This window comes from Neomonachus schauinslandi, chromosome 4 (assembly GCF_002201575.2).
Source record: "Neomonachus schauinslandi chromosome 4, ASM220157v2, whole genome shotgun sequence".
Classification (NCBI taxonomy): Eukaryota; Metazoa; Chordata; class Mammalia; order Carnivora; family Phocidae; genus Neomonachus; species Neomonachus schauinslandi.
This window is the reverse complement of record NC_058406.1, coordinates 16,635,476-16,660,760: the sequence shown is the minus strand read 5'-3', so window position 1 is coordinate 16,660,760 and position 25,285 is coordinate 16,635,476. Positions and strand designations below refer to the sequence as shown.

The window sequence follows — 25,285 nt, the reverse complement described above, 5'->3', positions numbered from 1 at the left end:
GAGAGAGACACAGCGAGAGAGGGAACACAAGCAGGGGGAGTGGGAGAGGGAGAAGCAGGCTTCCCGTGGAGCAGGGAGCCCGATGCGGGGCTCGATCCCAGGACCCTGGGATCATGACCTGAGCCGAAGGCAGATGCTTAACCGACTGAGCCACCCAGGCGCCCCGATATGTTTTTTTTTTTTTTTTTTTTAAAGATTTTATTTATTTATTTGAGACAGAGAGAATGAGAGAGAGAGAGAGCACATGAGAGGGGGGAGGGTCAGAGGGAGAAGCAGACTCCCCGCTGAGCAGGGAGCCCGATGCGGGACTCGATCCCGGGACTCCGGGATCATGACCTGAGCTGAAGGCAGTCGCTCAACCAACTGAGCCACCCAGGCGCCCCGATATGTTTTTTTTTAAGAATCTTTTAATCCATAGGTTCTCTCTCCACATCCCCTCCCTGTATTTAAAAAAAAATTTTTTTTTAAAGATTTTAGTTCTTTATTTTAGAGAGAGTGTGAGCTGGAGGAGGGGCAGAGAGAGAGGGAAAGAATCTCAAGCATATTCCACGCTCAGCGCAGAGCCTGACGCAGGGCTCGATCCTGCAACCCTGAGACCTATGACCTGAGCCGAAACTAAGAGTTGGACGCTCAACCGACTGAGCCACCCAGGTGCCCCCCTCCCTTTTTTAAATATACAGGGTATATATGTTGCAGCATAAAACAATACTCATTTATTATATCAGTTTCTGTGGGTTAGGAAGCTGGGCATGGCTTTAGTGGGTCCCCTGCTTCAGGGTCTCACACAGGCTATAATCAAGATATCAACCATCAAGGTGGGACTGAGGAAGGACCAGCTTCAAGTTCACTCAGAGGTGGTTGGCAGGATTCAGGTCCTTGTGGGCAGTTGGATTGAGGGCCTCAGTTTCTTGCTGTTTGGTAGACAGAGGCCACCTTCAGTTCCTTGCCATATGGGCCTCTCCAGCACAGCAGCTAGCTTCATCACAGCGAGAGATGGCAAAAGAGAGAAAGTGCCAGCAAGAAAGAATTCAGTCTTTTTTTTTTTTTTTTTTTTTTTTTAATTTTATTTATTTGACAGAGACACAGCGAGAGAGGGAACACAAGCAGGGGGAGTAGGAGAGGGAGAAGCAGGCTTCCCGCGGAGCAGGGAGCCCGATGCGGGACTCGATCCCAGGACCCTGGGATCATGACCTGAGCCGAAGGCAGACGCTTAACGACTGAGCCACCCAGGCGCCCCAAGAATTCAGTCTTTTATAACCTAATCTCAGAAATGACATCTCCTGATTCTTGCCATATTCTTGTTGTTAGAAGAAGGTCATGAGGCCCAGACCAAACTCAAGGGGAGGAGCCCACACAGAACATGGACACTAGCAGGTGGAGATCATTGGGAGCCATTTTAGGAGAGTGCCCATCTTCTAGAGATAAACTCTGGAGTCCAGATCTGCTGACTATCAATATATTTGCCTTTTTACCATATTTTTGATGCCACTAGCAAGAAAAAGGCCCCTCAACCTGTGCATTTCATTTGCCTCTATCTGTGTAATAACTCTGTTATGCAGTTTCCTTCTGTTACAGTCTGATAAATGCCATGTTTGTATTTGTCAGTAACCAGAGCAGTTGTTAAAAATCATAGGTAGGATAGGTTGATAGGGCTTTTTCACCTTGACCAAGAAATAAACCAGTCACCAGTCTTTTAAAAAGATATTGACAATGTGTTTCACACTCTGCCAGACCTGTAAGGGTACAAAAAAGCATAAAAGAATAAGAGGGTAGTCTATAATTATTGTGTGGTATGGACAATAAGTGCAAAAAAAATAGAAATTAGCATTGAGTCAATCAGCCAATATTTTTGGAGCACAAAGCTCTGTGTACAAAGTTCCATGTTAAGTGCTATGGGGAACATAAAACTCAGACAACCTTCTGCTCTCTCCTTAGGAGATGATATAAAATAAAGCTGTAATGCAAAGTAGACTGGAAATTGTGCAAGTAGAGATACGGACAAAGTACTTTGGGTGCAAAGGATGGATAGGCTTAGAATGTTAGAGCCACAAAGGGCCCTTATAGAGCATCAGGGCCAGTGGTCTTTACCATTCTGGGGACATGGAGCCATTTAGTCAGAGAAGTTGAAGAATCCTTGCCAAGAAAAGAGAATCATGTGTAATCAGAAAGAATATAAATTTTTCAGCTGCCAGGGATGGGAGGACTTGAGATAAAAACAGGTAGCCATAGATCATAGAACAGACTACTCCAGGACTGAGGACTTTCTTAATAGCACCCCAAACTGGCCAAAGGTAGACTCTGCAGCTGCCTTGTGTACCTATAATATAACAATAACCATGTTTTATAGTGGCCAAAGTACTTTCACATATATTATTTCATTTCATCCTTACAATCTTATAGTCCAGATATATTGGTCATTTCTGTTATACAAACGAGGAAACTTCTACTCAGAGAATTATAATAATCCACAAGGGTCACAGAACCAGTAAACTGGAGAGACAGGACTGGGTCTGAGGATTTCATTGCCCAGCATACTGCCCAGTATGTGTGTGCTCTTTGTTCTGTGTGTTTGTAATACTGAAGACACTGACTTGACACTTGCTAGCAAGCAGGACTTACGAAGGGGGCGAGGTAAAGAGACACATGCAAGGCTACAAGAAGGGAACTTGGACGAGGAGTGGTGGGGAGACGCTGAGAACCGGGCGTGGAGCCCGCTGAGGTCTTCTGACTAGGGCGTCCTCCCGGCCCTTTCTGATGCTGCCCGGTGACACCTCTGGTCCCGCCCACCTCTTTTAGTACTACTTTAAAATTATTTCTGCTGGAACTGGGCCAGTGAATTTCCCAAGGTTCTTTTCCCAAGGGCTTCGTGGTACACTTAGAGGGAAAGAGAAACTGAGTAAAAATGTGCAGGGGGTGTAATGCTTTATCCGAATGGTGATGAGGAGAAAATTGGATTAACATTTATAGGATACACTTTATGCCAGGCCTTATGTGTGTACACTTAATGTGTATTTTCCTATAATCCCGACATCAGCCCTGTGAAGTTTAGAGAGAATCTCTGTGTACACTTGAAGAACCTGAGATTGGGAAGTGGTATCACTTGAACTGCTGTGTGACTGAATTGTAGGGGAACCGAGATTGCCTGGCTTCTGAGACTGTGTGGATTCCTTCCTTCATAGTATGTTGCCTGGGCAGCAGGCAGGGTGCAGGAGGAGTGTGCAACAGAGACAAAGGGAAGCTCTCTAGAGGCTATAAAATGGAAAGAAAATTCTTGCTGGGGTAGAAATAATGACTCCTCCAAAATGTGCCTTGAAATTAAAATGGCAGAGCAGACCTTCTAAACCCAAGCCCTCCAGGATAAACAGCCACGTCTTCTGTTCCTGACACACCAAGGGGAAGTGTATGGAAGGGCATTTTTATCTTCCGTTGTAGTGAGGAAGATGAGATGTATGTATAAAAAAAGACTTCCAGATTGATACTCTGGACATTTGGGAATCAGTCCAAGGAGAGTAGAATTCTAAGCTGAGGAAGAAGGCTCAAGCCTTTGGGTGACTCGCCGCTCGTACAGGAGGCGGTGCTAGGATAGGGCCTCCTTTAAACAGAAACAGATGAAACCGAGTGTCCTCAACCCTGCGTCCTCTTGGATCCATCACCTTCACTTCGGAATAGCCAAACGTCTCTAAACAGCTGTCTGTATTCACTGCCTCCCTCCACTTAGCCTGTCCCAGGCTGGTTTCTGTCATTTCACTGTACACCTCTCGATAAGGTCACTTGGGTCTTCCGTGAAGCCGAATTCAACAGATTTTTTTTGGTCATTTTCTCAGGGAAGTTGGCGCTGTTGACCACTCGTTCCTTCCAGAAACACTCTCTTGTCTTGGCTCCAGTGATGAAACACTGTCCTGTTCTTCCTCCTCCTTCTCCTCCATTCTACAGCTATGAAATGCTCTACTGTCCCAGGCCCTCCTCTCTACTCATAGTAGATACTCTCCCTCGGTGATCTCATCCACCCAATTGGCTTTAAGTAACCACACCTCTGTGGACGTGACTCATAAATTTATGTATCCAGCCTGGATTGCTCCCCTGTGCTACAGACCCATCTATTTATTGTCAGCCAGGCCCCGTTTTAAGATGTGGAATACCCCAGGGATATAGTGATAAGGTAGACAGAAGGTGGGGGTAGGGGTGGGGGGAAGAGACAAACAATAAACAAGTAAACAAGATGCCAGATAGGGTCAAATGCTAAGGTGCACATAAACCAGAGTGATATGTTAGAGGTTGAGAGATACCTTATATTGTCTGGTCAAGTCTTTACAGGGGTGGTAGAATTTAAGCTGACCCTTCAGTGACCAAAAAGAGCCAGCTACAGAGGGAAGAGGAAACAGCTAGTGCAAAGGCCCCAAGGCTGAACACTGTGTGCAAGAATCAGGGAGTGGGGAGGGGACCTGTAGGAGATGAGGTCATAGAGATAAGAACGGACCAGATCACACAGGGCCTAGTAGACTTTGGTGAGGACTTTAGATTCTTCTAAGTGAAAGGGAAAGCTGTGAGGTGTTTTGTTATGTTGTGTTTTTTTGTTTTGTTTTTTTTTAAAGATTTTATTTATTTATTTGAGAGAGAGAGAATGAGAGAGAGCACATGAGGGGGGGGAGGGTCAGAGGGAGAAGCAGACTCCCTGCCGAGCAGGGAGCCCGATGCGGGACTCCATCCAGGGACTCGATCCAGGGACTCCAGGATCATGACCTGAGCCGAAGGCAGTCGCTTAACCAACTGAGCCACCCAGGCGCCCTGTTATGTTGTTTTTAAGCAGAAATAGAGTCTTGATCTGATTAAATGTTAATAAATTTAATTTGCCGCTATCTAGAGAGTGGTGTATATAGGGGGGAGAGTTGGTAGCAGAGAGACTTAAGGAGGCTCTGTAGTAGGTAGCGTGAAAGTCCAGTAGTTTGGACTAGTGTGCTTTAAAGGGGATGGAGAGCAGAGGGATAGGTTCAAGAAAATTTGGAAGTGGAGTTGATAGGAGCTGCTGATGGATTTGCAGGTGGGGTGTGAGGGAAAGAGACACCTGGCACGACTGGGTGTTCAGCCTGGGCAGTTGGGTGAATGGTGGTATTGTGAATTGGGGGAAGATGTAAAGAGGAATGAGTTTGGGGAAAGAAGGGTGGGAGGTAAAATACCATCAAGAATCTGAGAATATATGGGTATGTGGTATCAGTTACACATCCAGGTAGAGAAGTCATGTAGGCTGTTGGATATGCTTCTGGAATTCAGGGAGGTCATTGCTGGAGATAAAAATTTGGAGGTCATCGATATTAAAAGTCATGGGACTGGAGGAGATTGCCCAAAGAAGGGAGGGTACAAGTAAAGAGGAGAGGCCCCAGGACTGTCTCTGGTCAAGTAGAAGAGAAGGCAGAGCAGACTGAGGATGACCCGTTTAGTAGGAAGATCAGAAAAAGTGTGATATCCTGGAACCAAGGAAGAAAGGGTTTCAGTAGAGGAAGAGTCATTATTTATGTTAAATGCCATTTGGAGGATAAGGAAGAGACCACATAGAATTTGGCAGTGTTGAGGCCTTTGGCTCTTATGAACAGTTTTCGTGGAGCATTGAGGATAGAAGACTGATTGGCGTGACTTGAGAATGAGGGGTACGGAAGTGAAGAGTAGAGACCACTCTCAGTTTTGCTGTGAGGAGAAGCAGAGACATTGGGGCTGGACCAGCTGGAAGGAGGTGTGAGATCAAGGGAGAGTTTATTGTTTCTGGTTTTTGTTTTTTATTTTTATTTATTTATTTTTAAAAGATTTTATTTATTTATTTGACAGACACAGCAAGAGAGGGAACACAAGCAGGGGAGCGGGGGAGGGAGAAGCCGGCTTCCCGCCGAGCAGGGAGCTGGATGTGGGACTCGATCCCAGGACCCTGGGATCATGACCTGAGCCGAAGGCAGACGCTTAACGACTGAGCCACCCAGGCGCCCTGGTTTTTGTTTTTTAAGATGAGAAATTCTAGAATCTTGCTTTCCAAATGTGGCCTCTGGATCAATCTGGGAACCTGTTAGAAATAGGGAAACTTAGGCCCCACCCCAGACCTACGGAGTCAGTGCCTGCCCTTCAGGGCGATTCCCAGCTGATTCGGGTGCACTTTCAGGTTTGAGAAGCACTGTTCTAGAGTGTGGCTTCTCAAGCTATCGGTGATGCAGGACCAATTAGTTTTTTCTAATCTGTCTAGGAACATGTGGGACTGCTATGTGCATTTTGTCTGTAACTCACTCCACATGTGACTCACTGTGTGAGTTGATCAGCACCCTCACTGATCTAGAACCCTATCTGAGAAGTCCTCCTCGGATCCTGTGGTTGGAGGTTGTAGCCAGGTCAGCTTGCTTCCCAAATGTCCAAGTGCCTCTTCTCAGTTCCTGTACTCGAGCAGAGGTCATTGCTTCTGAAGAGGGAATCGGATCCATCGTAGACATGAAAATTTGTACTTCATGTATCAGCAGAGCCTCTTCATTGTAACAACAGGGGAAGCAGAATGCTGACTTGGAGTTAGGAGATGATGGTCTGAGTGTTGCTTCTTGGGGACAAAGTCATTTAGCTGATGAGGGCTGGAGGTTTATTGAGAAAGAAAAAGATGTGCAAGAGTCATTTTGGGGAGTCACAAAGTGAACCTAGCAAGGGAAATGTCGTGGGATTGCTGGCAGCATCGAGGAATGTGTTTGAGATTTGTGGTGATAAATTTAAAATGTGGGTGCCTAGCTGGCTCAGTTGGTAGAGCATGTGACTCTTGATCTTGGGGTTGTGGGTTCAAGCCCCACGCTGGGCATGGATCCTACTTAAAAATTTTTTAAAAAACGATGCCAGTCAGTAGTTGGCATTTTCTCTAGAGACAGAGCTTAGTCGGTAACTTAGCTGCTTTGGTGCGGGCCTGGAGAGGTTGTTAGTATGGTTTAGTGTGGTCTGAAGTTTTACTAGTTGAATACGACAGGCAGGGGGGCAAGTGAATGAAAGATGTTTGCAAGGGACTGATTATGAGGGAAGTGAGCACATGAAGGGGGCATGTAATACCATTAAATTACTTAACTTCTCTTTTATAAGATGGGGATAATAGTATGTTTCATAGAGTTGTTGTAAGGATTCAGTTAATTCCTACAAAGTGCCCAGAAAGGGGCCTGGGGCATGGTAGGTGCTGTGTATCCCCCCAGTGTGGTTAGCTCTTACTGCCCTCATGCCTCCTGGCCCACGGATCTGGCCTCCCTCCACATCTTTTGGCACCATTCTTCTCTCCTTCCATCTGTGGTCCATACTGAAGCTGAAGTGATCTTTTTGAAATGTACACACCTTACCCCTACTTAACACTTATAAATGACTTTCTGTAGCTCTTTGGATAAGGACACAAATCCATAATTCGGTCTCCAAGTGCCTTTGTGGTGTGGCTCTCTCCATACCTGTCCATCCTTGTCTCCGGTCATGCGTCTGCTTGTTCCGCCTTTTTTTTTTTTTTTTTTTAAAGATTTTATTTATTCATTCATGAGAGACAGAGAGACAGAGAGGCAGAGGGAGAAGCAGGCTCCCAAGGAGCAGGGAGCCCGATGCGGGACCCGATCCCAGGACCCCGAGACCATGACCTGAGCCGAAGGCAGACGCCCAACCATCTGAGCCACCCAGGCGCCCCTTGTTCCGCCTTTTTGTCATCCACTTTAGCTCGAGTTCATTGTGCTCCCACTTCTACTTAGAAACGTCCTGACCACTAGTGGTAGCCTCTTAGACCTCTCTGTGAGTAGGTCAGCTTCTATTAACTTACTAGTGTGATTTTTTTAATCAGTGTTTTCCTGTTGCACTATATAGTAAATGGCATGAAGACAGTTCTGTTTCTACTCCCAGTTTTATCCCCAGTGCTTACCTCAGAGCTTGATGCATGGTAACCACTCAGTATTTGCATGAATACATGATTGAATGAAAGAATGCACAAACTACCCATCAACCTCTTGTTGGTTTGTGATATTTGGGATGTGGATCAGGACTGGCTTTCTTTTTTTTCTTTTTTTTTTTTAAGATTTTATTTATTTGAGAGAGAGAGAGAATGAGAGACAGAGAGCATGAGAGGGAGGAGGGTCAGAGGGAGAAGCAGACTCCCTGCCAAACAGGGAGCCCGGTGCGGGACTCGATCCCAGGACTCCAGGATCATGACCTGAGCCGAAGGCAGTCGCTTAACCAACTGAGCCACCCAGGCGCCCAGGACTGGCTTTCTTGAAGGTCAGAGCTCAGAGAATTCCTTGGAGAGGTGGTATAATACAGAGGAGAAAGCAAATTGTGGGTCAGAAATACCTAGGTGAGAATCCACTTATCAGGTATGTGACTTTGACTCTTTATTTCTTCCTCAATTATAAAATAATCATGATGGTATTTACCTGAGGGGGTTACTGTGAAGATTAAATTAGGTAATAAAAGCACTTTTGGTTTCTTTCTCCTTGGGCTGCTTGTTGTGACTTGCTGTTTACATTTGCCATTACCTGCCCTAATCCTTGTGGCCCCTTGATATCCTAATTAAAGACTCCTAGGGGTGAAAGGGAGGCAGCGTGTTCTTCTGATTCAGCCAACTTTCTAAAGCAGGTCTAAAACCAACAATTTTAGACATGTGGTTCTATTGCTAAACCCCACAAACATGGGCTAATTGCAAGGAAGCCTAGTCTCAATTATAGCCTACTTGTTAGAAAAGGAAACAGCGGACAGGTGGCGGTCCTTGAGGGCCTGCTTCTAAATAGATGCCCTAATCAGAAGCTAGTATTATCAATTGTTTATTAATAAGTGGTTCCAAAGTGTTTGAAAGTTCTTAAATCCTTTCTTTCTAATTTTAATCTCATTTATACTCTTGGTTCTTTGTTAGGTAAAGTTCTTTGGTAAGCTTTCTTTGGTTTCTTTGGTGAAGTTCAGAAATGGGATTATTGGATTTAGTCCTGTCTCTGTTATGAGCTTCCTGAAAGAGTCACAGGTCTTAATCTGTTTGCTCATCTGTCATGTGGGGGATAAGAGTATCTGCCTTCACATCCCAGGAGTTACATGGATAAAAGAGTTATCCTAGGAGAATCAGACATTGTTGTTATTATTTTAAAGATTTATTTATTTGAGAGAGAGCATGTGAGTGGTGGAGAGGGGCAGAAGGAGATGGAGAGAGAAACTCAAGCAGTCCCCGTGCTGAGCATGGAGCCTGACACAGGGCTTGGTATCATGACTCTGAGATCACAGACCTGAGCTGAAACCAAGAGTCAGACGCTTAACTGACTTCACCACCCAGGTACCCCAAATTGGACATTATTTTAGCAGCCCTCTATCATAGATAGGTATTGAAATCTGTTATTAACATAAACTTTAGGAATTAATAACAAGATTATTAATTTATTCTTTAAAAATCTGAATAATTGTATAACCCTGAGGTATTCTAATAAATCACGTGAGTTGGGATGTTGCCACTTTTGCCTTTTGGGACCTATTATTTATGGTTTCTTCAAGGGCACATGGACACAGCATGTTAAGGGTTCATACATGTTGTTATTGGAAAGGCCCTTAAATATCATTTTGTCTTGAGTGTTTTGTTTGGCTAATAAAACAGAGACCCAGAGTATAAAAGACCTGTGTGAGGTTGACAGTGGGTCAGGTGGCTGTGAACTCCTGTTCCAGGTTCCTCACCCTAAGAGGGTACCTCTTTTCCCCAGTTTTCCACTTGCTCTGGGTTCTCCGCCCTTGTGGGCAGGTGGGATGGGGCAGAGAGGGGTGAGAAAAAGTCAGGGCTTTCAGACATGTCTTCTGCAGCCTGTGTTTTTCCCCCTACTTTTACCTGGAGTGTCTTTTTTTTTTTTTTTTTAAGATTTTATTTATTTATTTAACAGAGAGAGACACAGTGAGAGAGGGAACACAAACAGGAGGAGTGGGGAGAGGAAGAAGCAGGCTTCCTACGGAGCAAGGAGCCCAATGCGGGGCTCAATTCCAGGACCCTGGGATCATGACCTGAGCCGAAGGTAGACGCCTAACAACTGAGCCACCCAGGCGCCCCTACCTGGAGTGTCTTGAACTCCTGCATGAAGTGACTTGAGTGTGGGAAGCTGGTCAGGGATGGCATTCAGCTTACCTGCTTTTATCAGCCTAGGTGGCACTAGGTTGGCTCTCCCCAAGCTGCTGCCACTCTTAAGCCCCAGACCCAGTGACTGGTCCCACTCCATCCTGCCATCAACCTGTTTACAGGTTGGCTTTTTGGTGAAGAGATTGCATAGGGCAGAAAAAACAAAATCTCTCCTCACTTTTTCCCTGAACACTCCTGAGAATGCTCCCTTAGCAATTCTAGGGGAAAAATGATTGTCTCCTTGCTTCTTGCTTCTCATTAGACACAGTGGGGCACCAGATTTGACTCCTAGGACTTTGGATATTATGGTTATCTCAGGTTTAAATTTTTATCCCGCCCTCTCATTTTCCACCGTCAGTTTGGTTCTTTGCTTACGTCTGGAAGAACTCAAAAAGTTAATTAGTAGATATGAGGGGTGGCCTGCTCCAGCAGAATTGCAGGGTCCTGGTATCTCCGTGATCCTTAGTTATTCTGGTTCTCTCTGGTAACAGAAAATCAAGGTATCACTGTGTACACTCAGGTGAAGGACTGAGGGTGGTTCTTCTAGAGACTGTGGATGACCCAGAGTTTTTGATTTTGGATAATTTCTCTTGATCTGCAGATGTCATGGACTCTTTTCTCTGTCATCTCCATTCTGTTCTTAAGCCCTTTCAGAGGATTTTTGTGGTTGTTGTTTCAGGTATTACATTTCTGTTCTGAAATTTCCACTTTTCTTTTCTTTTTTTCTTTTTTTAAAATTATTTATTCATGAGAGACAGAGAGAGAGGCAGAGAGAGAGGCAGAGAGAGAAGCAGGCTTCCCGCGGAGCAGGGAGCCCGATGCGGGACTCGATCCCAGGACCCTGGGATCATGACCTGAGCCGAAGGCAGACGCTTAACCATCTGAGCCACTGAGGCGCCCCTGAAATTTCCACTTTTCTTTTTTTTTTTAAAGATTTTATTTATTCATTTGAGAGAGAGAGAGCTCATGAGAGGGGGGAGGGTCAGAGGGAGAAGCAGACTCCCTGTTGAGCAGGAAGCCCGATGTGGGACTCGATCCCGGGACTCCAGGATCATGACCTGAGCCGAAGGCAGTCGCTTAACCAACTGAGCCACCCAGGCGCCCAAATTTCCACTTTTCAATTAAAATTTTTTTCACTTCCTCTGCTTAGCTATAATTGCTGCTTTAATATCCTTGTCTGATAATTCCAGTATTTGGGTCATCTTGGAGTTGCCTTCTGCTCATTGTCTTTTCCCTTGCAAATTGGGTGTAGTTTTTCTAGTTCTTCGTGTAATCTGGGATTGTAGTCTGAACATGAATGTGTGTGGATGTTAATGCTATGGAGACCCTGATTTTTGGTGATGTTTTTATTTTAGCAGGCAATTACCTAAGATTCAAAACTGCAGAGTCTGTCTCCCCTGTGGGGAGGGGGGTATGCAGTTCAAACCTTAGTCCAGTTCTTTGGTCCTTGGCTGAGGTGCTTGGGTTCTGCCCTGTGTGTGCACGGTTCAGGGCTCAGCTAGAGGTTTGGATGGAGTTCATACACAGCACCTGGGACTTTGCTTCTCTGGCCCTCTTCTTTCTTATTTCCCATTACCTGTGGCTGCTCTGGACTCTGTCTGTGGTTCCTCCAGAGAGAAAGCCTGGTTTTTTGTTTGTTTGTTTGTTTGTTTTAAAGATTTTATTTATTTATCTGACAGAGAGACAGCAAGAGAGGGAACACAAGCAGGGGGAGTGGGAGAGGGAGAAGCAGGCTTCCCGTGGAGCAGGGAGCCCGATGCGGGGCTCGATCCCAAGACCCTGGGATCATGACCTGAGCCGAAGGCAGACGCTTAACGACTGAGCCACCCAGGCGCCCCTGGGGTTTGTTTTTCGATTGGCACTGCATCTGGTCAGCCTTCTGGTGAAAGCTCCCAAACTGGGGAATTCATCCCATCCCAGCCCCTTCTCCCAGTTTTTGACTTCTCTCCAAAATCTGCCGGCCTTTGTTCACTTCAGATAGTTTTTTACATTTTATCCAGAGTTTATTGCGGTTATCTGTTGGAGGATGATACTGGAACCAGAATTACCTGATAGCATTTTTATCTGTTATCAAAGTGTTTTGGGAACAAAAGTGATACATATTTAGAGAGCTTCAGTCTTCAGCAATCATATAAGGATGATTGGATGCATTTTTTTCAGTGTAGCTTATTATCTCAGGTGGACAAAACTGTGTTCATTTTAACTTGCTTTGCAACCTTGGGTAAGTCTCTTCTCGTGGGACTCACTTTCTCCTCTGGCACATGAGGCAGTTGGACTCTCCGTGATCTGTAAGGGTCCTTTCATCTCTGCTTCTAGACAGACAGACAGACAGACACTACCCACACATACACACTGCCACCACTATCTCCGGCAAAGTTAACGGTGTGGGCCGATCTCCCAGGGTGGAAAGCTCTCTGAAGGGGCAGCACTAAAGAGTATGAGGATCTTTACAGTCATCCTCTTGTTCTGGGGACAGAAGGCCAGTGTGCCAAGGATGCACGAAGTAAATGACATTCAGAAGCAAAGGAAAGAAATCATTTGCTGCTTGCTTCCATCCCTTAGAAATAAGGAGAGAATGTAGACAGTTGAAAATAAATCTGGATCATCAGGAGTTCCTGTTTGTTTGATTCTGGCAGTGTATTCTCTCCTGTTTTGAAAGGAATAGCCCCCTGGGCCTTAATGATACGCTGGGAAATGTGGCAGGAGGCTGTGGGGGCGGGCAGTAGCTCTCAGCGGTGCTGCTGTCATTGGTGGGCCGAGGGGAGACAGAGCAGATTGAAATGGCAATTATACATGGTCTACTTCGACTGACTTTTAAAAAAATGTGTGTGGCGGGGGAGGGTTTGTGGGGGAAGCTAAAACTTCTCCCACATCCACTCAGGCCATCCCTTGGGTGCTGACCCTGGTATAGCTCTTTTTTCCTACTTTTCTATTTTTATTGCTTGTCATTAATTCTTTTCTGTTCTGGTCTTACTGGCTTGAGGCTTCAGGCCCTCATATTTCTTTTAAAGATTTGTTTATTTATTTGAGAGTGAGCATGTGCAAGAGGAGGTGGGGGAGGGACGGGGGGGGGGGGTAGAGAGGGTAAGTGAGGAGCCTGACTCCGGGCTGGATCTCATGACCCTGAGATCATGACCTGAGCCAAAACGAAGAGTTGGATGCTCAACCAAATGAGCCACCCAGCCAGCCCCCTCATCTTTCTTTTAAAGCCATTTGAAAAAACTATCATTCAGTTATCTCTCTATTTTAATTTTAAGCCGTCTCACTCTAGGAGCATAGAGGCAGGGATGGACTCTACTGTGTGTGTGTTATGGGGTTGGTAGTGGAGGTGGAAATTAGACTAAAGGGAACAACGGCCTCGGAAGGAGGTCACAAGGTAGTCTGTGGGATGTGTAAGGGAAGGATGGGCCATCATGATGAGAGAAGGGGGTTAGTTTGTGTTTAAGATCAAGCATAGAAGCTTTACTTCCAGCGTAGAAGGTATCTTAGCATTCTTTGGCAAGACGAGGATAGACAAAAGTTTGCCCCAGATCTTCCATCTCTAGTAATTCTTCTGAAACTTTAGGGGTAACATTCAATGGGTTAGTAGACCTTTCAGGTCTCCGGCATAATGCTTGTTATAAAACCAGAGGGTGGGCGCCTGGGTGGCTCAGTTGGTTAAGCGACTGCCTTCCGCTCAGGTCATGATCCTGGAGTCCCAGGATCGAGTCCCGCATCGGGCTCCCTGCTCGGCAGGGAGTCTGCTTCTCTCTCTGACCCTCCTCCCTCTCATGCTCTCTGTCTCTCATTCTCTCTCTCAAATAAATAAATAAAATCTTTAAAAAAAAAAAAAAAAAAAAAAACCAGAGGGTAATTTTCAGACAGAGAAGCCCTACTTAGTTTTAATTGATACTAGGTGGTTCAAGGCCCTTTTGAGGACCACATCTCGAAGGCAACCCAATAAGAGTCAGCCTGGTGAAGGGGCTTTTTTTGTCAGACAGGCATGGGTTTGAATCCTGATGACTGCCATTCATTCATTCATTCATTCATTTAAAGATTTTATTTATTTATTTGACAGAGAGAGACAGTGAGAGAGGGAACACAAGCAGGGGGAATGGGAGAGGGAGGAGCAGGCCTCCTGCTGAGCAGAGAGCCTGATGCGGGGCTGGATCCCAGGACCCTGGGATCATGACCTGAACCGAAGGCAGATGCTTAACAACTGAGCCACCCAGGAGCCCCCTGACTGCCATTTATTAACAAGCTGTAAGATCTTGGACAAATCACTTGACTTCTTGAAATTTAGATTCTTTATTAGGGGATGATATTATTGTATTAATGTCTTGTATGAAATATAAAACATATTGCCCAGGGTGTGGTAGGTACTCCACAGAAGTTTGGGGTTTTTTTCTTACCCATCTTCTAGAACATCGTATTTTTAGTAGAATCCTGGCTTTAGTCCTAAGCAGTTGTGTGACTCACCCTTTCCAAGTTTCAGTTTATTTCCTTAAATTGAGGGCATTTAACTAGTTGATTTCTGAGATCCCTCCCAAGCTGTAAGATGTCATGAGTTTTAGATTTTTGGGGACTGTGGAGTCATGTTAATTTAAGAAAGACAGCATAGTCTGCCTTGAGACCATATGATCTGAAAGGAAAAGGGAAGTCTCCTCTCCCTTCAGCCCAGTCTTGGTGCAATTCCCGCTTTACCTATGTCTTGCTTTCTGTTTATAATCTGTCCAGGTCAAGAGGCAGCTGCCATTGAAAGATAGTGAGCACCTGTTTCCAAGACAGCAAGCACCAGGGGGGCCACCAGGAGCATTAACGGAAAGCTTAAGTTACCTAAATGGTAAGTATGCTGTACAGCGAAAAAAGTATGCTGGCCACAGATAGAATTGCATGGTTTCTGAAGTCTCTGCAATTTTTGCATCACTGTGGGAGAGGGAGGAAAGTTAATATTTGTTGATGAACCAAACACTGTGTGTACTTAATTTTTTTTCTTTAAGATTTTATTTATTCATTTGAGAGAGAGAGAGAGACAAGCCAGTGGGGGGGGCGGTGGCAGAGGGAGAGGGACAAGCAGACTCCGTGCTGAGCAGAGAGTCCGATGCGGGGCTCGATCCCAGGACCCTGAGATCATGACCTGAGACGAAGGCAGACACTTAATCAACTAAGCCACCCAGGCGCCCCCTTCATGTGTTTTCTAATGTAATCAGCCAAACAGCCAACCTACCCAAGGTAAAAAATCCTCACGTTTAGTCAACAACTTTCAGAAACAGGCCTAAGCTAGCGTTTGCTGAATACTTACTGTGCACCAGGCACAGTCCTGTTTGACATGCATTATCTCCCTTAGTATTTACGCCGACGCTACAGGTAAGTGCTATTATTTTCACCCCAAGGAAATGAACCTGGAGACATTAAATAACTTCTCCAAGTTCACACAGGGAGTGAAGGGGAGGACTGGATTTCATCCTGGGTTATTTTCATTGTACTGTAATGTTTCTCTTTTGAGAAAGTTACTGTTTTTGGTTGAGACAGTGACTGACTTAATGTTTAAAAAACAAAGCAAAATAAACAAAAACCTGTCTTGGTTGACAGCTAGCTCCTTTTCCTAGCCCTTCTGGATTCTGCACTCTAGTTATTTTCTTGGTTGTTGCTGACCAAGGCGGAGCGCAGTGAGGAAATAGAAGGAGCTCACACTTGTGTAGCCAAAGGACCAAACTGAGTGGTTTTGGTCACCAGGGGTAGCTGGAGAATAGCTAGAGGAAGGTTCTCTGGAAAGGTAAAGCGATGGGGCGGCCGCTGACTGAGTCTGGGAACTGGTTCTAGGCATAGTAGTGACAGGACAGAATGTAGGAAAGGAATCTCAACAAGACCTCTCACTCTCAGGGTGACCCCTCCCAGGAAAGGGGGGCACATCACACATAGCTCGGGCTCTTCTTAAGGGGGTGGAAAACTTTGAGGCAAACCCTTGCCCTGTTACTTGGTTCAGGATTCTTGGCACGCCTGGGTGGCTCAGTCAGTTGAACATCTGCCTTTGGCTCAGGTCATGATCTCAAGATCCTGGGATCAAGTCCCGCATCAGGCTGCTTGCTCAGAGGGGAGCCTGCTTCTCCCTTTGCCTGCCGCTCCCCCTGCTGTGTTCTCTCTCAAATAAATAAATAAATGTTAAAAAAAAAAATTGGCTCAGGATTCTTGTTCTGTTCCTTTCCCTAGAGCATTTTTCCTACCTCAGGGAACTGGGTTAGGAAACTCGTTCTGTTTGGGTGGTGTGGCAGCCAGCATTTGTTGTTCATAGATCTTTCTGATGGTATTATAGTCCCTTTTTATTGGAGTACCAGTGTTTTGTGGTTTTGTTTGTGTGTTTTTATGTTTCAAGTTTTTATGTAAATTCTACTTAGTTAATATACAGTGTAATATTAGTTTCAGGAGTAGAATTTAGTGATTTATCACTTACATATAACACCCAGTGCTCATCACAAGTATCCTCCTTACTGCTCATCCCCCGCCCACCTTCTCTCCAGCAACATTTAGTTTGTTCTCTATAGTTAAGAAGCATCAATGTTTTTTAATATACTTGGTGAATTTGACAGGGCAGGTGATCATTTTCTTTAACAAAACTTACTACGCATACCTATTGTACATAGAGTATTTTGTTATATACTGGGGCTTATGTTCTGGTGATACAGATTGACCACTTACTACATGTTAGCACAATTCTTGGAGCTAAACAGCTCTAAACAAAACAACAATACAGCACGAAACAAAACAGGAAAAGTCCTTGCTCTCAAGGATTATATACTAAAGGGTAGAAACATAAAAAAAGAAAATGAATAACTAGATAGAAACAAGCAGGTAAGTAGATAAATAATATCCACTAGGTGATATGTGCTCAGAAGAACAAAAGCAGGGTCAGGTGGCCAAGTGATAAGGTGCCTGGGGGACTGCTCCTTTATGTAAGGAGATCAGGGAAGGTCTCTGATGAGGTGATAGTTCCAGCCAAGATATGAAAGAAGTGAGGGATCCAGCCAGGAATATCTGGGAGAAAAGCATCCCAGGCAGAAGGAACAGCAGGTGTAGGATCCCCAAGGTATGAGTGTAACTTGTCCTTGACAAGGAGGCCTGTGACTGGAGTGGATTGGGAGGGAAAGAGTAGTAGGAGGAAGAGCAGGGAAGCAGTGGGACCCAGATCAGGTATATGCTCAGAGCCAGGGTAAGACCTTTGGAGTGGATTTTATTCTAAGTGAGATGGGGGAGGCACTGGAGAGTCCGAGCAGAGGAGTGAATGAGCTGACTTCTGTTTTGAAAGGCTTCATCTGGTTGCTGTGGGAGAATAGACTGGAGGGGGGCGGAGGGGAGGGCAAGGCAGGCAGTGTGAAGTGAAACAGAGAGACCAGTGAGGAAACTCTTGCAGTGATCAGTACAGCCTAGGGGAGGGATGATGGCTGGGACTAGGGTCCCAGGGTGCATAGCCAGAAAGCAGTGGATTCTGGACATGTTTTGAAGGTAGGGTCAAATTCTAGTTCTCCCTGTAGAATTGTTTGATTTCTCTGGACTTAACCTTTTGGTCACATGGGTTTGAGGGTATCAGTGGACACTTGACAGTAATCCCTGGTGAAATTCTAAAATTGACCGAGCAAAGGATGAGAACACAGTGTCCCCTAGAAGCCACTTGTGTTCACTAAGTAAGTCATGCTAACTAATAACAGTTGTTTTCTTTAAGTTCTGCCTTGTTTTTTGTTTTTTAAAGATTTTATTTTTTTATTTGAGAGGGTGAGAGAGATTGAGAGAATGAGTTGGGGAGTGGCAGAGGGAGAAGCAGACTCCCCGCGGAGCAGGGAGGCCGATATGGGACTTGATCCCAGGACCCTGGGATCATGACCTGAGCCGAAGGCAGTCGCTTAATTGACTGAGCCACCCAAGTGCCCAGGCTCTCCCTTGTTTTTATTTAAACTATAGCATCAGTACAAGTTTATTATAGAAATCTAGAAAATAAAGATAAATAATGGGAAAAATCAAACCATCCATAGATGATTACTACATATAACATTTTGTTGTATGTCAGGACAATGCATTTTTGCAAAGATTCTAGGTTGGATGGTCTGGAATATGCTACAAAGATAATGTGGTGAGGGGCGCCTGGGTGGCTCAGTCGGTTAAGCGTCTGCTTTCAGCTCAGGTCATGGTCCCAGGGTCCTGGGATCGAGCCCCACATCAGGCTCCCTGCTCAGCGGGAGGCCTGCTTCTCCCTCTCCCACTCCCCCTGCTTGTGTTCCCTCTCTCGCTGTGTCTCTCTCTGTGAAATAAATAAATAAAATCTTAAAAAAAAAAAAGATAATGTGGTGTAAGTCCTACAGTTAGGTATTTAACATTTTCTCATGTGATCCCAAGACAAAATTTTGGGCTGGCTTACAAGCAGGTATTGTATAAGTATTAATAATGGATCAGTGTTTACCAGGAAGGGCTGTTTTTAGTGGCGTTCTGGATGGCTGTTGTTATATTTTAACAGTTTCAACATAAGCACCAATGAAGATATAGAAAAGATGTGTCTATCATATTTACAGTGAATATTTGCAAGCTGGAATGTGTAGAAGTATTTAGACAATTGAAACTGTTGACTGAAACTAACTTTCAAGTTGTTGAAATACAAAAAATGGTGAATAAGCTAAAACTTATATAGCACTTAAGATGGATGGGGTACTAGTCTAAGCACTTCATGTATTAACTCATTTGCATTACAGTAACCCTTACAGGTAGGTATTGAAGCACAGAGAAGTCAAGTAACTTATCTGAGATCACACAGCTAGTAAGTGGCAAAATCAGGGTTTGAACTTAGGCTGTCTAGCTCCAGTGTCTGTAATCTTTAATTCTTGTACCATACTGCCTACAAAAGATACAAGAACTAGTCCTATATTTAGGTTATTAAAATTAATTAGACTTAATAGCAGTTTATTTTAAAAAAAATCAGTATGAACCTACAGACTGGTAGTGTGGCTGCCAGATTAGCTCATGCAGTCTTAGGTTCATTATTAAAACTGGATTAACCAGGTCATCTTTCAAATCCTCCCCCACCCCTTTACTCCATTGCTACTGTCTTAGTTCAGGCCCTTATTCTCTCTCTTGCCTTGACTATTACAATAGCTGCCTAGTTTATCCTGTCAGACTGTTCTTTCATAAATGCAGCTTTTTTTTTTTTTTTTAAGATTTATTTATTTTAGAGAGAGAGAGAACGAGCACGCAGTATGGGGAGGGGCAGAGAGAGAGAGAAACTTAAGTGGACTCCATGCTGAGTACGGAGTCCAGTATGGGGCTCAATCTCAACCACTGTGAGATCACGACCTGAGCTGAAACCAAGAGTCGGATGCTTAAGGGACTTGCCCGCCAGGCGCCCCACAGATGCAGTTCTCATTGTGTGGCTCCCTTGCTGAAATCCTTTTGTCCAAAGCAGGTTGCACATTTGCTTCCCATGGCCACTTGTAGACATGTAGGATGTGTTGTGGACGGTCTGTACAGTGGTGGTCTTTTTATTTCCTTTTTGAATTAGTTGGCCACATTTAAGAGACACATATAAAAGTAGAGTTTGATCTCTTTTAGCCAGTGTCCTATCAGGCCCCTGTCACTCATTGACATTATTGGCCTGATCTCTTTGGCATTTGCATTTGCAGCCTCTGGCATAAAGGCTAAGTATCTTTCCTCGAATGTGTGGTACCCAGATCTGAAGACAATTCCTTAGATGTAGTTTGGTCAGTACAGGACACAGTCAGACTAATAGCTTCATTTATTTTCCAAAACATTTGTAAGGTTCCTTGCCTTGCTCCATCACAGTGTTCAGCACCCATGAAGGGAAAATAAAGATGACACAGTCCTGCTCTCGGAGCTGAGAGCCCAGGAGAGGAATACAAACATATGAGCAAGGAAGCACCATGGGTACAGCGATGGAAGTACCTACAAGGTTTAGGGTGGTGCACTGTGTTGTGGGAGGGGCTATCTGAAAAGGTGAGAGAGGACAGGTGCCTCCATGAAAGATGGTCTCATGGGAGTGAGGCGGAGGCGGTGCGAAGGAAGAAGGGAGGCTGAAAGCGCACTCTTAGACTTGTTCCTTGGACCCGGCCACCTCAGCCTCTGTGCCCACTGGCAGATTGCAGGGGTCTCTGTTGCGCCCCTCTCTGCCCTCCATCCTTACCAGTTACCTGCTCTGTTCTTCAACTCATGCCTCTCTGCTCAGTCCTGTGGAAGGAAGGTTGCCCAGATGCAGCGATGTTTTGTCCCTCTCTCCTTCTCTCCTCCTCCCTCCCTCCTTCTTTCTTTCCTTCCTATAAACAGTAATTTTATATCCTTTACGTACCAGAGACTGTTCAAAGTGTGAAGAGACAGCAGTAAAAAACAGCTACAAACACGAAAAACCCTGTTTCTGGAATCATGGATCTTACATTCTAGTAAAAAGAGTCAAGCAGTAATCAAGTGGTTAAGTGTGCTTTAAAAAAAAAGAAAAAAAAAAAAAAAAAGGAGCTGTCCAAAGGTGGAATGAGTTGCCTTGGGAAGAAAGAAGTGTCCTGCCTGTTGTTAGAAGTGTTTGAACAGGAGTGGAGTGGCTACTTGCAAGGTACCTTCTGCGAAGAGCGGGGAGTTGGATCACAGGGTCTCTAAATCCTTTCCCACCTGGAGAACCTTTCTGTGCTAGGTGGGCTACTAACTCTTGAGGTTTGCATATCTAAAACATGAATTTGTGCTTCTGGGGAAAATAATCAAAGCCCAGTCATGACATAGAAGCCCTCAGGAAGAAGTGGAGATGTGGGCAGCCTAAGGGTTTAAGACAGGTGACGAGAAATGGTTGGGAGGAACCTGCTTAAAAATAGTCTTCCCATTTTCCTTTTGACCAGGGGTTGGCAAACGGTGGTCCACAGGCGCACTGCCTGTTGTAAATAACGTTGGATGGAAGCACAACCGTGTCAGGTACTACACTGTAGTTGGGTATGGCCGCTTCTGCTAGAGTGGCAGAATGGAGTAGTGGGGACAGACCCCGACCTAGGTCTTACAAAGCCTAAACTACTTACTATTAAACTAAGTTGTATACTTCTGTGTATACTATCCTACTTCCCAAAATTGAAGTGTAATCAACATGCTGCGTTGTATTAGTTTCAGGTGTACTGCAGTCGATTCAGCCTTTCTTCTACTCTGTGCTTACCACGATGGATACTGTCAGACTCTGAAGACAAAGCTTGCCGACCCCTTACTTTAGGGATTGTTGGGAAGAGGAAGTGTGAATCATGGTAGCTGTGTTAGGGGGAAAGGGCAGGGTAGGTTTGATTATGTTCTATTTCAGACCTTCCTGGTCCAGGAGGACAGGAAGAAGAGCCAGCCTCCAAAATGCTGGATAGGGCCATTTGGAACTGGGTTCAAGAACTTTGGCAGAAAGGAGCCCTGAGTGAGTGAGAGAGAATTGGTGCTGGATCTTTCTAGTGTGGATTGGAACTGAGCTAGACGCCGGTGTGGGGGGCAAGTTTGCATTAAAGGGTGGGACCACCCTTCCCTCTCTTCACTTTCCTATGATTCCTGAGGTTTAATATCAGTCATTTCCTTCCCCGAATCCACCCTTGGGTACAATTAGTCACTTCTTCCGAGCTTCCAGTGCAGCCTCTATCAAGTGGTAAACTGTGCTAAGGGAAAAAAGCATGGTAGGAGGACAGGAAGTATAAGACTGTCAGGGAGGCTGCTTTATTATTGTTTTATAATTAGTTCTTTCTTGTGCCAGGGCCTGGCAAAGGTCAGGTCTTGATAATCTGTCTAGCACTTGGCAAAATACTAGGAACATCATAGATGTTCCATAGATGTCTACTTCAATAAATGAATTTTACCTGGATAAACATACTAGGGCATGTGGGAGGCACTGGGAAGAGAGGCATCTGCCCCTTCCTTTTGGATGGTCTTGGAGGTAGCAAAGCATTTCTTACTCTGGTTATGCTTAGGGCCAAAACATCAGAGAAAAGTGACACTTTGATCCCATTTTCTTGTTTTCCCTGGGCATGGAAGGGCTGATTTTAGTGAGAGGCTATTTCTAGGAGGATTTTGCTGGTGAAACTTACCTTAGGTCTGCATAGGAGTTTTCAGAGTTCTTTAGCTGACTGTTTTTTGTTTTGTTTTTGTTTTTGCTGTGAGGTAGGTCAGGTTGGTATTTTATTTGCTCAGAGGAAGGTGCTGGGGCATAGAGAAGATCATTGACTTGGCCAACAGGTTAACATTCTCAAAGAATACGGATTATAGAGGTAGACTTGGGTTCAACATCTGGCTGTCCTCCTTGCTAGCTGTGTGACCTTCAGAGGTCAAAGGTCCCAATCCCATAATGTTATTGTGAAGGCTGAATAGAATAGTAGTGATAGCTACTGTTGGTTGTGACTTAATGCGCAGGGTATTCTGCTAAGCCCTTTACATCCCCTGGGATTACCATACTTTATGGGAAGAGAAAGCCTCAGAGAGGTAATTTGTTTAAGAAAAAGTAAGTGGTAGATCTGGGATTCCTAGAGAAAGCATGTATTTAATATATTGTCTGTAATACAGTAGTGCTCCATTGGTGGTTGTCCTCTGCACCTTTTTGTTATTGGTCTGTGTATAATCAGAACTGCTCACTTTGTAAAAATGCTTAAGAGTTTCCAGGAAGGTGATTCTACACAATGGGAAGAATCCTGGATAGACAGTCAGGAGACTAAAGTCCTTACCTTTACTGAGTTGCTAGAGAAACCACAGTATTTATCTCTGAGTCTCAGTTCCTTCGTTTTTAAAATAAGGGGATTGGGCCAAATTGGTGGTTTTATTTTAAATAAAAGCAGTGGAACTCTTTACTGTCATATGGGGGAAACCCAATATGTTAAGAAGCTAATATGAGTTGCTTTGGCTGATGAAGTGAATGAAGGAGCCTGCAGCTCAGCCTGCTAAAACCTTCTTCCTTGTTCTCTTTCCCCTGGATGAACTCTGAGGGGATTTGCTGAGCCCGGTTTGAAAACCTGTGGACTGAATGATCTTTGAGCTACATTTTGGCTCTGAAATCCCATTCTAAGGAGTGGAAAAAGATCCAGGTTTTCTTTTTCCCCTTCTTTCCAACACGTGGTCCAATAACTAGAGCTAGACAGCCTGTGAATGATGTGGGTTTTTTGGTATTTATGCCCCATTTCCATGCAGAGACCTGAAAGCCCGAGGGGCAGAGTTCGAACAGGGAAAAGCACCGGGACTGAGATGCTGCAGGTAGCACTGGGCTTGGGATGAAGTCATTCAGAGCATCATCACAGGACCTGACATCTGTGCCGGCCATATCTGCTCTGGCCAGTTGTTTTTGCCTTTGTAATCCATGAGTAGCTTGTTGACATTTTTATTATTTTGTGTTAATGGTTAGTGCCAAAGGGCTGATAAAGTCATTTAATAATTGGGGGGCTCATTCAGCCATTCATTCATCAAATTTTAAGCATTAATTATGTGCTAGGCTTCCTGCTGGGTACTGAGAATACAGTGGTGAATAAGAAACAAATTGGAGAGACAAAAGGGGAAAATACCACTTGAATACAGCACGTTGTGTGCTGTGATGGGACCGGTCCAGCACACTCACTCTAAGAGCAAGGAGAGGCCCTGATCTGGCCTGCGATTTGGGGAGGGAGGTGCTCCAGGAGCTTCCAGGAGGAGGTACCGTGTAAGGTGGGATTTGGAGAAATGAGAAAGATTACCAATCAAGCTAGTGAAGGCCTGGAGGGGAGGGAATGCAAGGTTTGTGGGCTGCAAGAGTGCAGGTGGCGTTTGAGAGGTGGGCAGGGCCAGATCCTTTGGGGCTTTACATGCTTCCTTGGGGACTTTGGTCTTTCTCTTGAGAGCAGCAAGGACCTTGAAAGGATTTTGAGTAGTGGTGTGTAAGAGCTCCTTCTCTTCACATCGCCAGTAAGTGTTTGCTGGATAGTTATTGGGCTTAGCTATTTCAGTTCTTGTGCTGTGCTGGCTGGCTCATATCTGAGTTTTGAACAGAACATGTAAAATTGGCACTAAAAGCCAAATGAATAAACAAGCAATAGGATTCCTGGATTCTACTTATTCAGAATTAGAATTTGTAGATGAGCTATACTAAAGTTGAACATTTCTCTCTTCTGAAAAAGGAATTTGTTTATGAAAATTGTAGTATAAGTGAGTTGCTGAGGGAGATGTTTCAGTTTGGGGTAAGCTGTGTTTTTGTTTTTTTTTTAAACAGCTTTATTGAGATCTAATTTATATATCAAAGTTCATCTCTTTAAAGTGTACAATTTAATGGCTTTCTAGCATATTTATGAGGATAAGCTGATTCAAAGCACTTTGTAGGAACATCATGTATCATTTGTTTTCTAATAACTGTTATGCCAATACAGATCTTTTAAAATTGGTTTATGGCCCATATTTATTCAGCTCCCATTTCCTTCACCCTGTAGATAAACTGGTCAGGTGTTTTGTGTTTTTTACTGGACCACTAGGCAAAAGGCCAAAAACAAGTGGTACTCGAAGTAGGAAAAGTGGATGGGAAGAAGGGAAAAGGTTTTTTTCTTATATAAATGTATGTAGGGTTTTTCTTTCTCTTTTCGAGAATGAGGAAGCATATAAACTGGAAAGAGAAAGAAGGGAGACCAAAAGAAGCAAAGAGAAGACAGAGAGAGATGGACCCAGGAAGCAGAGTGGCAATGAGAGAGAACCAACCAGGGAGAGGGCAGGATCCCGGAGTCGGAGGGAGGGAGGGAGGCAGGGAGGCTCTGTAGTTCTAGCACCTCCTTGGCCTTGGCGGTTTTAGGGCTGCGCATGGGCTCCATCTGGCGGCTGACGGCATACAGTGCAGGCAGGGGAAGGGATCTTGGGGTTGGAGACAAGTGGCTTTTGGCATTTCCTCAAATCTTTCTCTTTTGCCCTGGGTTTTCTTGTGGGATCATTGTTGAGTCAGTTCTTCTCTTCCGAGTGGTGGCTATTTTTCTGTTATGGCTCAGATGGTGTTCCCTCACTCCTTCCACCTGGTTTTAAATCTAATCTCATCAGACTGTATCACCTCACACCCTTAGTGCTGCTCACCTTCTGACGCCTCAACCCCCCAGAGTGCCTCTGAGTTCTCAGTGACTTTAGCTTCTTATTTAATGTCACTCTTTCCAGCTCTGGTCCTGTTAGTTTCTGGTGCTTTCAAGGTACATACATTCTGTGGTCCTTGCAGTGTCTTTGCCT

At 44.8% G+C, this 25,285-nt stretch overlaps 1 protein-coding gene and 1 non-coding gene across 3 annotated transcripts in view; both read left to right on the top strand.

The window, feature by feature from the left end:
• LUZP1 (leucine zipper protein 1) overlaps nucleotides 1–25,285 on the top strand; it is a 95,923-nt gene that overhangs the window by 48,453 nt on the left and 22,185 nt on the right. For both annotated transcript variants that reach the window (XM_021684110.2, XM_044914418.1), the window contains exon 2: nucleotides 14,822–14,927. The gene's annotated coding sequence lies outside the window, so the exon portion shown is untranslated. The remainder of the gene's footprint in view (nucleotides 1–14,821; nucleotides 14,928–25,285) is intronic.
• TRNAK-CUU lies at nucleotides 6,742–6,814 on the top strand. The gene has a single exon. It is a non-coding gene; the product is annotated as a tRNA-Lys (tRNA).